Source organism: Sciurus vulgaris, assembly GCF_902686455.1.
Source record: "Sciurus vulgaris genome assembly, chromosome: 14".
NCBI lineage: Eukaryota > Metazoa > Chordata > Mammalia > Rodentia > Sciuridae > Sciurus > Sciurus vulgaris.
In genome coordinates, this window is record NC_136475.1 from 19,886,835 (window position 1) to 19,899,252 (window position 12,418).

General features: G+C 38.3%; 1 protein-coding gene and 1 long non-coding RNA gene across 4 annotated transcripts in view; one reads left to right on the forward strand and one right to left on the reverse strand.

The window, feature by feature from the left end:
* The window catches only part of LIMS1 (LIM zinc finger domain containing 1), a 149,571-nt gene that overhangs the window by 56,739 nt on the left and 80,414 nt on the right, over window positions 1–12,418 (forward strand). The window contains exon 1 of one of the 3 annotated variants that reach the window (XM_079111219.1): window positions 7,954–8,071. The exons of the other annotated variants lie outside the window; for them this stretch is intronic. The gene's annotated coding sequence lies outside the window, so the exon portion shown is untranslated. Of the gene's footprint in view, window positions 1–7,953; window positions 8,072–12,418 lie in introns of those variants that run through there. 3 annotated transcript variants of the gene reach the window in all.
* On the reverse strand, window positions 657–7,775 carry LOC306644348. Its single transcript, XR_013759350.1, has 3 exons — window positions 1,581–7,775; window positions 1,017–1,549; window positions 657–829 (listed from the first exon to the last, which is right to left on the reverse strand). It is a non-coding gene; the product is annotated as an uncharacterized lncRNA (long non-coding RNA).

Sequence of the window (12,418 nt, forward strand, 5' to 3'; positions counted from 1 at the left end):
TGGAGGTCAGCCTTGGCAACTTGAGGAGATCCTTTCTCAAAATAAAAAAGACTGGGTCTTTAGCTTTGTGATAGAGCAACCCTGGATTCAATCCCTAGTACTGCCCCCAACAAAAGAATAAATTTAATCTTAAATTTCAGATTAGTATCCTTGACCATTATTTTTGACCATCAAAAAGTGATGCATTCATGGGATTTTGTAGCCAGTTTCATGCCTAAGTGATGTGTTTTTCAATCTGAATTCTCATAATTCAATTTATACTGACTCTGAGGTGAATCAGTGAATCAGACTTTTGTACAAAAATACCTTATGTTTGAATTTTCACCATTATTATTTCATTTTATCTTTCTCATAGCCCCCAAGATTTAGACAAAATGGTTTTTATCCCATTTTATGGATGCTAGTACTGAATATTAAGAATTTTGACTAAACCAATGTATTATAGCTAGTAAGGGTACAAATAAGACTGAAATTTTACTGTCAGTGTATCACCTACAACTATATGGTGTTTCCATGCATATGAACTTATTACTAGCCTATAGCTGTGGTATTTCAGGAATGTTATTTTTAAAAATTTTTATTGATGTATAAAATGCATAGGAAAGTACATAAATCTTAAAGTGCACAGATTGGTAAGTTTTTATCAGGTGAATACATAGTGAAACAATCAGAGAAATACACTTTTATACTTCTGTTACACTTCTGTAAATACTAGTTTGAATTAAGTGGATTTCTGATTTCCTATTTTGTTTGAGAAGTATTCACTGAGAACCTACTCTCTGTTAGGCATGTGCGTGAGTGTGGGGATACAGCTGTGATTAAGAATCACCTCTTGGGGCTGGGATGGTGGCTCAGTGGTAGTGCACTCGCCTAGCATGTGTGAGGCACTGGGTTCGATTCTCAGCACCGCATATAAATAAATGAATAAGTTAGGATCTATCTAAAATATCTATATCTATATATATATATATATATAAATTTAAAAAATTAAAAAAAAAAAAAAAAAAAAGAATCACCTCTTGTAGTGACTCTTACTTGGGAGCAGACCAGTAAGAATCAGAGAAATTCCTATGAGAGTACGAGTGTCCATCCTGAGGGTCTTTGGAAAATTTCTCAGAAGTGACTTCTAGACTGAGTCCTGTATGTGAATGGAAATTATCCAGAGAAGGCATTCTAGGAAAGAAGAGCCCAAGGCAGGAGTTCAAGAGAGAAGAGAAAGCAGGATGTTGAAATGTGTCAGACAGATCCACATGGCTGCCTTGGAGCCTGGGAATCAGGGAGGGGAATTTTGGGGAGTTCTGGGGCAGGGTCATCTAGGTCAGTTTTTACTGTTAGTTAAGTTTCCTTGTTACCAACAAGAGGAATCTACCCTGGAAAACATAAACTAAAGAGGAATTTATTGGAAAAATAGTGGGGTGGCTCCCAGAATTAAAGAAAAGACCAAACATGTAGATCTCTGAGAAGGCAAACAAGTAGGGCAACTCCTGGCAACTCAGTAGAACTTGTGGAATTTCTATGCAGGGCAGTACCATCAGTTTACTTGCTCCACCTGCAGAGTGTTGGTCTTTACTTTGCTCCACCTGCAGAGTGTTGGTCTTTACTTAAGAGTATTTGCGTTTGAGAAATAGGATTTGATTGGCTTAGTTCAGATTGTAGTTCTAAACCAGGACCAATTGTTGGCCAGAGGGTAGAAACAAGCACCAAGTCTAGTCAGTCTGGGTAATGATCAGGATAGCAAGATTTGTTACCTGAAACACAGTGTTCAAAGATGAAGATACTGTCCAGAAGGCAGTGTGTTGTGGCAAATGGGGATCTTCCTTTATTTAAAAAATAAATTTATAGTACGAATGTTTTTAGTTATAGTATTTTAATTTAAGTAGTATTTAGTGTTGTTATCTTGTTAAATGGGTCAGTTTAAATCCTGGCAAGTGGTCCTTTCAGATCCTTTAGTCAGTGCTTTTGCCATCAGGTTGCTTAATGACCTTAGAAATTCTCTGGGCCAGTAGTCCTTGGTGGAACCCAAATTGTACCCTAAGGAGCACATGGGGGCATTTTTGGTTATCTCAGTAGTTTGGGACAAAAGGTGTCATAGGCATTAACTAGGGGCGTATAGCACCAGATACTGGATGTCATAGAATATACCTCCACAGGATTTTGATGTCTGTTAAAAACAACAACAGAAAAACACCTTTGTATGATTATCTGAGCATAGTTCCTAACTCTGTTTCAGATTTAATCATGAAGTATTTTTGCTCGTTTCAGAAAACACTAATTTTTCCAGGAATGCCATGATATTGTAAATCTACTAAAGAATGGAGTTTACTTCAGACTTTATGCTTTTACTCTCATAGGCGGTATTAATTTGTTTTGTCCTTATTCTTTAAATTTTTATTTGTTTGGTGCTGGGGATCGAATTCAGGGCTTCATGTATGCTAAGCCCACATCCCACCACTGAGCCTCCCCTTCCTCCCTGAGCCCCTGTTTTATCCTTAATTTTTATTATCTTATTTAGAAGATCAAGTTCTTTAAAACAATGGTTAGGATATTTGAAAAGATTTTTGCTGTAGGGTGACGGCACACATCTTGTTTTAGTTAACTTTTTTACTACTGTTACTAAAAGATCTGACAAGAACAGTATGAGAGGAGCTTCAGAGATCTCAGACCATAAAAAACTGATTCCATTCCTTGGGATTTGAGATGGGGCAGAACATCATGGCAGAAGACTGTAGTGAAGGGAAGCAGCTCAAGACATAAACCAGGAAACAGAGAGATTCCACTCACCAGATACAAAATATATATCCAAAAGGTACGCCCCCCGTGACCCACTCCCTCCACCCACACCCTACCTGACTGTAGTTACCACCCAGTTAATCCCTATCGGGGGATTAATTCACTGATTGGGTGAAGGTTCCCATAACACAGTCATTCTACCTCTAAATATTCTTGCAAGTTTCACCCGTGAACTTTGGAGGAACACTTCACATCCAAACCATAACACATCTGTAATTTCAGTTACCCGGGAGGCAGAGGCAGAAAGATTGTTAAGTTTGAGGCAAGGCTGGTTAACTTACTAAGAATTTGTCTCAAAATAAAATAAAATAAAATAAAATAAAGGACTAGGGATGTAGCTCAGGGGTAGAATGCTCCTGGATTCAATTCCTAATACCAATTCCCCACTCACTCCACTCCCCACAAAAATAAAAACTTTTTTTTTTTTTAGTGATAGATGGAGAGATAGTTGATAAACTAATATTTTCTCAAGTGAAATGGGTAAAAGGCCAAGGGAAGTACATACATAGAGATGAATATGATGAACTTCTGTAATAATTGTGTTTTAAAAGGACCTGGGAAGAATATGAGGATGGAGAAATTGAGTATTATTTGGTAGACTGGGTAGATCAAGTAGGGTGAAATTAACCCAATTTTAAGTGTCCAGAGAGGAAAAAATATGCACATATATTGGACACTGCACAAGTTAAAATGTAGATCTATGTCCAGAGAGTCTTTTATGGAAAATATTTGTCTTGACTATTTCTATGTGAGTGGTGAAGCACAGCCAGGATGGGTGAAAGGCCTGGTTCTTCCAGGGTGGCCTGACCCTAACTGCAGAGTGTATGGAGTTGTAGCTCCATCTGCTGGAGAGAAACAAACCCACTCTTGCATCTGATGGAAATGTGATCATAGTAAGCTAGCGTTATCTCCTAAATACTTACTGTGTGCCTGGTAGCACCTTGTCAGTCTCCATGGCATCTGAATGAAAACTTAGACAGGTTCCTTGTTCTCACCATGCTTATCTCTGAGAAGTCTTATGCACTCAAGAAAGACTTAATTTAGCATGTGTACTTTTGTATTTTGTGTCCTCTTCTTTGTTTTTTTTCCCCTGGGTAAGGGCTGGGGAATGTAGTTCAATGGTAGAGCACATGCTTAGCAGGCAGGAGGCCCTGAGTTCAGATTGTAGCATGAAATTAAAAAAAAAAATTATATATATATATATAGAAATGTAAGGTTGACATTTGTGTAAGAACTGATTTTTCCTTGGGTAACCTCTATCTGGGCTTCCTTTTCCTCACCTGCTATGTAAAAATGACAGTGCTTCTCCTGCAGACTTCAGTTGACCTCTGTTATTAAATGCCTTATATGTATGCTAGGGATAGGCACAAGGGGCATCCCAGTGACTAGGAATCTAATTCCTGCCCTCAAGGAGGTTAGAGGAGGAGGCTTATAAAATGACCCTTGTAAAGTAAACAAGAAGATGTTAGATGTTACAGGAGTATTGCGAAGGGATGCTGGTCCAGATAGGGAGTGGGGCTGGGAAGGGATGGAACAGAGTTTTTAAAAATCCTGATGTTCCATCAAGTACAAAAATGTTAGAATTAGGGGCTGGGGAGATAGCTCAGTCGGTAAAGTGCTTGCTTTGTAAGCACAAGACCCTGGGTTCAATCCCCAGCAACCCCCCCCCCAAAAAAAAAAAAAGTTAGAATTAGCAAGAGGAAGTTGGGATAAGACCTTCCAGGTGGAGCATCCAGTGGAAGCATCAGCATAGAACTGAGGGCCTGCAATGGTGTTTGTGTCACTGCGTAAAATGAGTGGCAAGAAATGTCTAGAGATGAGGGTTTAGGGAAGTAGGTGGAGCCAGGTAGTGTTGGGGTTTGTATGTCTTCTTACTAAGGTTACACTGTGTCTTCATTGCATTGAAGAGTTTTTGAAGGGTTTAAACAGGGAAATGATACCAGGTTGTTTAAAGAAATCATTTTTTCATTAAGTCTGTTGGATTTGATTAAAGGAGACCAAGCTGAAAGTGGAGAATTCACCTCAGAGGCTCTGGCAGTAGATAAAGTGAGAAATGATAGTTGAACCATGCTAAAATTAACGGTGAGAATGAGGTGGGATAGAAGGACAAGTCAGCCTGAGAGCTACTTGAGGTAAAATAAGTGGCAGGAATTGATGTGAAGGCAAGAAGTCAAGGGTGACTGGGAGATTTTTAGCTTGAGTGACTGGTATAATTAATGTTGCCATACTTAAGAGAGGGCATATAAGAGGAAAAAATGGATTTGGTCATGAAAAGGAAATGAGTGGTTTATTTTAGGCATTATGAGTTTGAGTTGCCAGCAGGTGTCTGTGGAGAAGCATCCAACAGACAACTCGATGTATGATTGTGAAGGTCAGGAAGGTTCAGCTGTTGTTACTAATATGGAGGAAGAAGTTGAGCCATGAGAAATTTTGAAGTCATCAGGGAGAATGCACATGATGATAGGAACTGGGAGCCAAGGTCAGAATTGGGGGTTTAGTCATCTAAAGGCAGGCAAGAGAGAGAGAGAGGTTATGAGTATGATGATCTAGAACCAAGAGAGTGTTGTTTTAAAATGTAAGATGTAAGGACTGAAAGATGTGTTCTGGATTTGGCTTTTAGCAGATGACTGTGATCTTAATGAGACATGTTTCCAGACTGTAGTGGATTGAGAAGTAAATGACAGATAAGGCCTCTCTTGGAAAAGTCAGAAGAAAGGAGAGAGGCATGATAGTAGCTAGAGAACAACCCAGACTCTTTTTAAGGTAGCAAAATCTGAAGCCTATTTACAAACTCTGGGTGAGAAAGAACCCACAGAGGAGGGGAGTGGCTGTCTGGACATGGGTATATGCATCGACCTCATGTGGGCCTTCTTTGGGGCTGAAGATTACGTTAAGAGTAAAGCATATGGGTGGGCAGTGGGGGAGGTAGAAAGAGGTATTTGAAAGAGAACCTTCCAGAAGATGTTTTCTTCATAAAGGAGATAATGGGGTAATGTCATTTTTTTAGCTGTCAGACCAAGTGGATAAGATTGATAATGGAGAAATCCTTAAGAATGGTAAAATATTTCTTAAGGGGAATTGTATATGGCTTCAAGATGAAGATTGACAGGACTGAACCAAGAGTAGAGAAGTTAACAACAATGTCCCTCTGTGCAGCATGGTCGTCTGGTTAGTATAGGCCAGCTCAGGAGTTCATGTACTTAGTGGTGGGATCCAGCCTAAGTAATAAACAAAGGCGGGGTTGAGCAAAGGGAGAGAGGAAATGGGAGTGATCCAGGGACCCGCGGTCTCCCCACTGGAAGAGCAGAGTGGAAGTTAGATAACTGGTAGGATTATGATAGTGGTTATCATAGAGAAGAAGATGACGACCCAGGTGATGGAAGTGTTCAGGGAATGAGGGAGAGTGACTTGGAGGCTCAGAGGTGATGACTAGTTTGGTATATTCAGGTGGCTTGAATGTCAAAAGAGGATGTACTTTACTTTTCTCTGCCCCTGGATATTTGCTCTCAGTGCTGTTGGTTCTTTCAACCTCAGTTTAAATGTTTCCTTAGGCTTTTCCTGATCACCCTCCCTTAACAGGTATACCCCCCCCCCTTTTTTATTACAACATTCTGCTTATTTCCTTCACAGTGCTTGGCAATCAGCAAAAAATTGGAATACAAAAAGATATCAACTACTTCCCTCCTTTGGGTTTTAACCTCAATAACATAAGCAATTTTCTTAGAATTTCATTATCCTGGACAGAAGAAGACTTGCGTTCTGGTTTTTCTCTCCCAAGAAAGATGGCAGTTGCTTTCTAGGGTTTATCTGTGTGGTATAGGACTGTGAAGTTAGGAGGGGGTTGTCTCTTCTTACCTTGAAACAGTCTTTCCCTTCAGCTTCTTTTTTACTTTTATCCCTACTCCCAAAAGAAAGTAAGTCAGTCAAAGCCAGAAAAACATTTCTTCCTGGAATTTTACTAAATTGAATAGTGTGAGAAATCCAAATATTGAGTGATGATTGAATTTTAGATTACAGCATGAAGTGAAGCCTGTGCGTGTGTTCCCGTAGGAATGCCGGATGGAACCCCAGGTTCTAGAACTCATTCTGCTTTACCTACTCTTCTACTTCTCCAAGTACTAAACTTTCCTGTAAAATAGATGATAGACTGCCTTAAAGTGCCTTTCAGTGCTATATTCTTCTGCTTATCACCAGCTCTAAATCCTGCTAGTTCCTAGTCTCTAGAGTTGGGTGACAGACAAAGTGATTAGTTGTCCTGTTTTTAAAGATTAACTTCAGGCACCAGTACCTAGAAGCACTTACCATGATAAAAGTGATTGCTGTATAATAAAGAAATTGGATTAAGGAACTTTGTTTTATTCTCAATGAAGCAGTACAAGGAAGCTTTCATTTATGAAAGAGGAAGTCTGCATTAGTTGCTCCCAAGTTCTTCCTTAGTTTCAGCCAAAGATCCCTTTATTCTCTAGTGGAAACTTGGCATTGAGGAATCCAGGGGAAGTGACTCAGTTGGGTGTGTGGGGCCTCGGCACACTGACCATGCTTCTCCTCTGTACTGTTTGTCAAGGGTACCTTATACAGAAGAAACAGTTTCCCCCGATCAGCCAGCAAAGCCTGAGATGCCTGTGTTTAAGCTGCCCTGGGCCTTGCCACTGGGAAGATGTAGTAAAGACAAACCACTTGACACCAAAGTATTAAAGCATCCAGAGATGTAAAGAAGCTCTGTTAATTCAATCAAATAGTTGTTATCAAGACCCAAAGGAGTAAAGACTATCATTTTATGAAAGTTCACCTCCTCTACTGATTAGTTATTAACCATTTTTCTAAATACTTGTCTGCATATTATAAATCTTTTCAGCAAGTTTTTGGATGAATGTCTTAACTTCACAAAGTTTATAAAAAGAACTCAACAGGATATAAGTTATGACATTTAGGGGTGTTGTCTTATTGCTTCAGACTGTGTGGGGTTATCATGTAACACAGCATGTCACATGATTTGACCGAATGCAGGGAAAAACCTCAACTTGGTTTCATTGGCTCAAATATAGTTCAGTGCAACAGACACAAAGTTAAGATAAGGAAGTACTATAGGAAGTACGATACAGTGTAGGAAATAGGAACTTTTAAAGATAATTCACGGTGATGTGAAACTGGCTGCTCAAGCCCAGATAAATGAGTTAAAAAAAGAGAAGTACCAGTAGGGAGATCCTTTATTTTGAGTTAAGAGAAAAGGAGCGTGGAGACACCGAAGACAAAGAACTCAGTCTCCACTGACTTTGCAGAGGTGGGTCTGTGTGTATAAAGTGACTTTAGATGGAGGAGTTGAAGTTTGAGACAAGAAAAGAACTTGAACGAGCCACCTTCAGGGTTTTGTTGTATCCAGTGTTTCTTTGTTTTCCTTTTGACCTATCTCAGTTCTTTAAAAGCAATTTTAGAATTCAGATATTTATCTGAACTCCTGGGTTTAAAAAGAAATCTAAAAGATACTTATCTAAATCCTTGGGTAAGTTATAGTAACCATTAGTTGTACTAATTAAAATCTCCCTGCTTCAAAGGGTGATGATTGTGGTTTTTACTTCTTGTAGATGTGTATTTAATTATTGAATTTATGTATTGTTGGTTTCAAAGTAAGGAAAGGGTAGCTATCCTTAATAATGCTTGGTATCATGCACTCTGGTCCTGTGAAACCTATGCTATAAAAGACCTTGGTAATGCTTTTTGTCATTATATTACATTAAATTTTTTTAATACAAATTCTGTCTAGGGTCTTTGGGAAGAAAATATACCATTTAACACTGTGTAGTTAACTTTTGTCCTTGCCTTGGTAGGAAAAAAAAAGCATCTTATAACTACTTGAAAAATTATTCATTATCCTGTAAAACTATTTTCTGTTTTAAAAAATCAGTGGGAGGTTGAGGCAGGAGGACTGCAAGTTCAAGGCCAGCCTGGTTAGCTTAGTGAGACCCTGTCTTAAAGTAAGAAATAAAAAGGGCTGAGGATTTATAGCTCAGGGGTAGAGTACTTGCCTAGCATGTGTAAGGCCCTGGGTTGAGCCCCTAGCACAAAGAAAAGAAAAATCAGGCCATTTCTTCTTAAAGGAACATTAATATACCCTCCCTAAATTTACAAAATGTTTATTTTTATTTAGAGGTAATTTTTCACTCCAGAAGGATCTTGTGCTTTTCTATATGACTTGCCTTACTCAGTGAATTTTCTTAGAGATTTAAATATATTTATGAAGACATTTATTTCAGTCTTAAGAAAAATGTTGACAATAAGAAGACTGTATGATGTAGACTGAGATGCATAAGGGCATCTCATTTTTGTTGTATATATTTGTATATTGTATATATATATGTGTATGTAGGTATACACACATAATCAGGAAATATGGAATAATTATAGTGATCAGAAGAGTAGAATTACTTTTCAGGGATAAGAAAGAAAGTTAAAAAGAGGACGATCCCTTTAATTTGGTCTTTTAATGAATAGAAAGGGTACCTATGGAGCTGGGGCTGTAGCTCAGTGGCAGAGGGCTTGCCTAGCACATGTGAGGCACTGAGTTCGATACTTAACACCATATAAAAAAATAAAAAGGCATGATGTTCATCAACAACTACAAAAAAATTTTTTTGAAGGGTACATATATTAGCTTACAGATAATAAGACATTGTGCATGACTGATAGAATTAAAAATGAATAAGAGATTCTAGAAGAACATACAGTTTTGATTTAAAAAATATATGTAACCTAGCATCTTGACAAAAGTACTGTAAAATTTTGGGGATAACCAAAAGATATAATGACATCATTTAGTGATTCTTAAATTGGGCTTTGAAGAATTTTTAAAATGATGGAAAAGTAGGTTCCAGGCAGAATTGGTGACAGCTTGAGCTTGAGGAAGTTTATAGGCCAGTGTTACTATTCTGTTCATGATCCTCTATTGCCTTCCGTTTTACCTAGATCCAGAGTCTATTCTGATCTGCACCCTGTTCTGTACCTTTTGGATGCCATGTCTTTCCCACTAGATTGTAAGATACATAAAGCAGGAACTTTGTCTCCCTTCTTCACCTTTGGATTCCTAATACCTGGAGCAGTAAGTGCTTAGTAAATAATGAATGCAAAATTCAAAAGTTGTTTTCTGCACTGGAATGTAAGATGTTTGAGGGTAAGAATGACAGGGAATGAGACTGCACGGGGAGTATTGGTCTGAAGCGTTGGAGCTTAAAGGCAGTGTTTATGCTTTTCGCGGTGAAGTAATGTTGCAGCATAGAGGATTAGAAGGACCAAAGAGTGGAAATAGTAATACCACGTAAAAGATTATGTCAATAGTTTCTTCAACTGACTTTTGAATGTTTGCTCCATGCTGAATACTGTGGTGAATTCTGGGGATACAAAGATGACTGAAAAATTATTGCAGTTGATGGGGCCAGATATGTGAATATTCTGCAGCAGAGGTCTGAGCAAATGATGTAGTGGTGACCTGAGCCTGGGCATTGTCCGAGGGTAGAAAAGGGTGAAGTTTCATTGACAGTTTCTTGAGGTCAGCTGCTGGAAGAATTCCCAAGAAAAGATGAAGACTTTAAGGTAACTTCAAAAAATGTTTTTAGTCTTATTATTTTTAATGTAGTAGTCTTTTTGTGATTTTGGATTAGGTCTTTCCCAAAAGTTTTAGTACTATGTTGATTGGTCCCTTTTTCTTAGAACAAGGCACATGTAAGAGGAGTGCTCCGTTTAAACTTTGAGTCAGCATGTCGTTTCTGGGGCTTAGTTTGTCAAAATAATTACAGAAGGAGATGTTAGTGTTCTATAGAATGATTGAATTAAATGGGGGGTTGTATATGGGAAAATATTTTAAACATTGAACATTTGCTACTAAATATACAGTGGCATTGCTAGGGAAAGTGGATACTTTTAACATCCGAGATGATAGTTGGGAATAGGATATATAGAATAAAAGAAACGGAAAAATAGCTTTTATTCATGGGAGAGGAGTCAGGGAGGCACATATGCCCTTAACTCTGTGTGTGTGTGTGTGTGTGTAAGTACACACATACATATCACTTAATAACTGCTTATATAAAAGAAGTTTATTTGCCACCTGGGAAGGGCATTTAGACACTCCGTTCTTCGGGTTCAGCTGTTCATGGTTTTTCTTCTCACTAATTTGACAATTTCAGACTTGTAAGGAGAATAAACTTTTCTCGCTTTTTTTTTTAATTGAACCTGTTTATATTCTGAATACTGTGGTATAACCGAAAAATTATAACGGGTTCACTTGGTGCTTTGACTATATATCCCTTGTCGCTTTGCCACTTACATGTTTTTTTCTTTTTCCTGACCACCTCCTCCCTGATCTTTTCCCTAGCCTTCTCCTCCCTGATCTTCCTTATCTCTCCTCCCTAATCTCATTTTCTCTGAATCACCTCTTTAAAAGCCCCCTGTTCCTGCTGATAGGCAGAATCACAGACTTTGGTACAGAGTCCCCTGTGTTTCTCCTTTGCTGGCAAAGCAGTAAACCTTTTTCCTTTTTCTCAAAACCATGTCCTCATTATTGGATTGATATCATGGACAAGGACTGAACTTTTGGTAATAAAACCATGGGTTTTAGAACTGTAGTCTTGGATTCAGATCTTACATCTGCCACTTGTATAATTTTGAACAGTTTATTTAATATGTATGAGTCATGATTCCTTGTCCATGAATGGCAGCAGTATCTAATATGTGAATTGTAAGGATTAATTGAGATAACATCTGTAAAAGGATCCTGGCTTGAATTGGGCAGAAGCTAAATGGTCAAAAAATGCTCTTCTGCCATTATTGTGGTAAAATATATATGTAACATAAAATTCACCATTTTAATTCTTTTTAAGTATACAATTTTGTAGCATTAACTGCATTCAGAGTTATGCAACCACTGTTCATATTTTTGTACTACTATTTCCCAAACTCTTCATCATCCCAAATAGAAACTCTGTAACCATTAAGCTGTAACTCTGTATTCCCTCCTCCCAGCTCCTGATAACCTCTCATCTGCTTTCTGTGAATTTACCTACTCTAGATTTTTCATATAAAGGGAATTGTACAACCTGTCTTCTGTGTCTGACTTCTTCCTTGTAGCTTGCTGTGTTTGAACTTTATCTACATTGTAGCTTGATCAGAATTTCGTTCCTCTTAAGGGATGAATGTAGTTTCTTTGTGTTTTGTTTGTTCTTTCATGTGTTGAAAGACACTTGGTTGTTTCTTTGTACTGTGTCTGAGTCCCTGTTTTTAGTTCTTTGGACCTGTATCCAGAGCCCCAACTGCTGGGTCTTTTACTTTTTGAGGGATTGCTTCTGCATTCTGTCCCACTCCCAGTCCACATATACATATCTCCTTTAAGATCTGGAACTACTAGAGTTCAGAGTTGAAAGCAGCAAGCTTCTCTTTAGCTGGTAATTTCATGGTTTTTCATCATTTCCAAAGGGGTGCAAGTATCTTTCAAGTCTTCCACTGCCTGACTGCTACAAAAACAAAGCCCTTGTCTCTTCCCTTTACTTTTTTCTTTCTTAAATCTCCTCCTCTTTCTCCTTCCCTCAGTAATCTTTCCTTTTACCCTTCGCTCCTGCTCCTGTTGCGCTTCCTTGCCTTC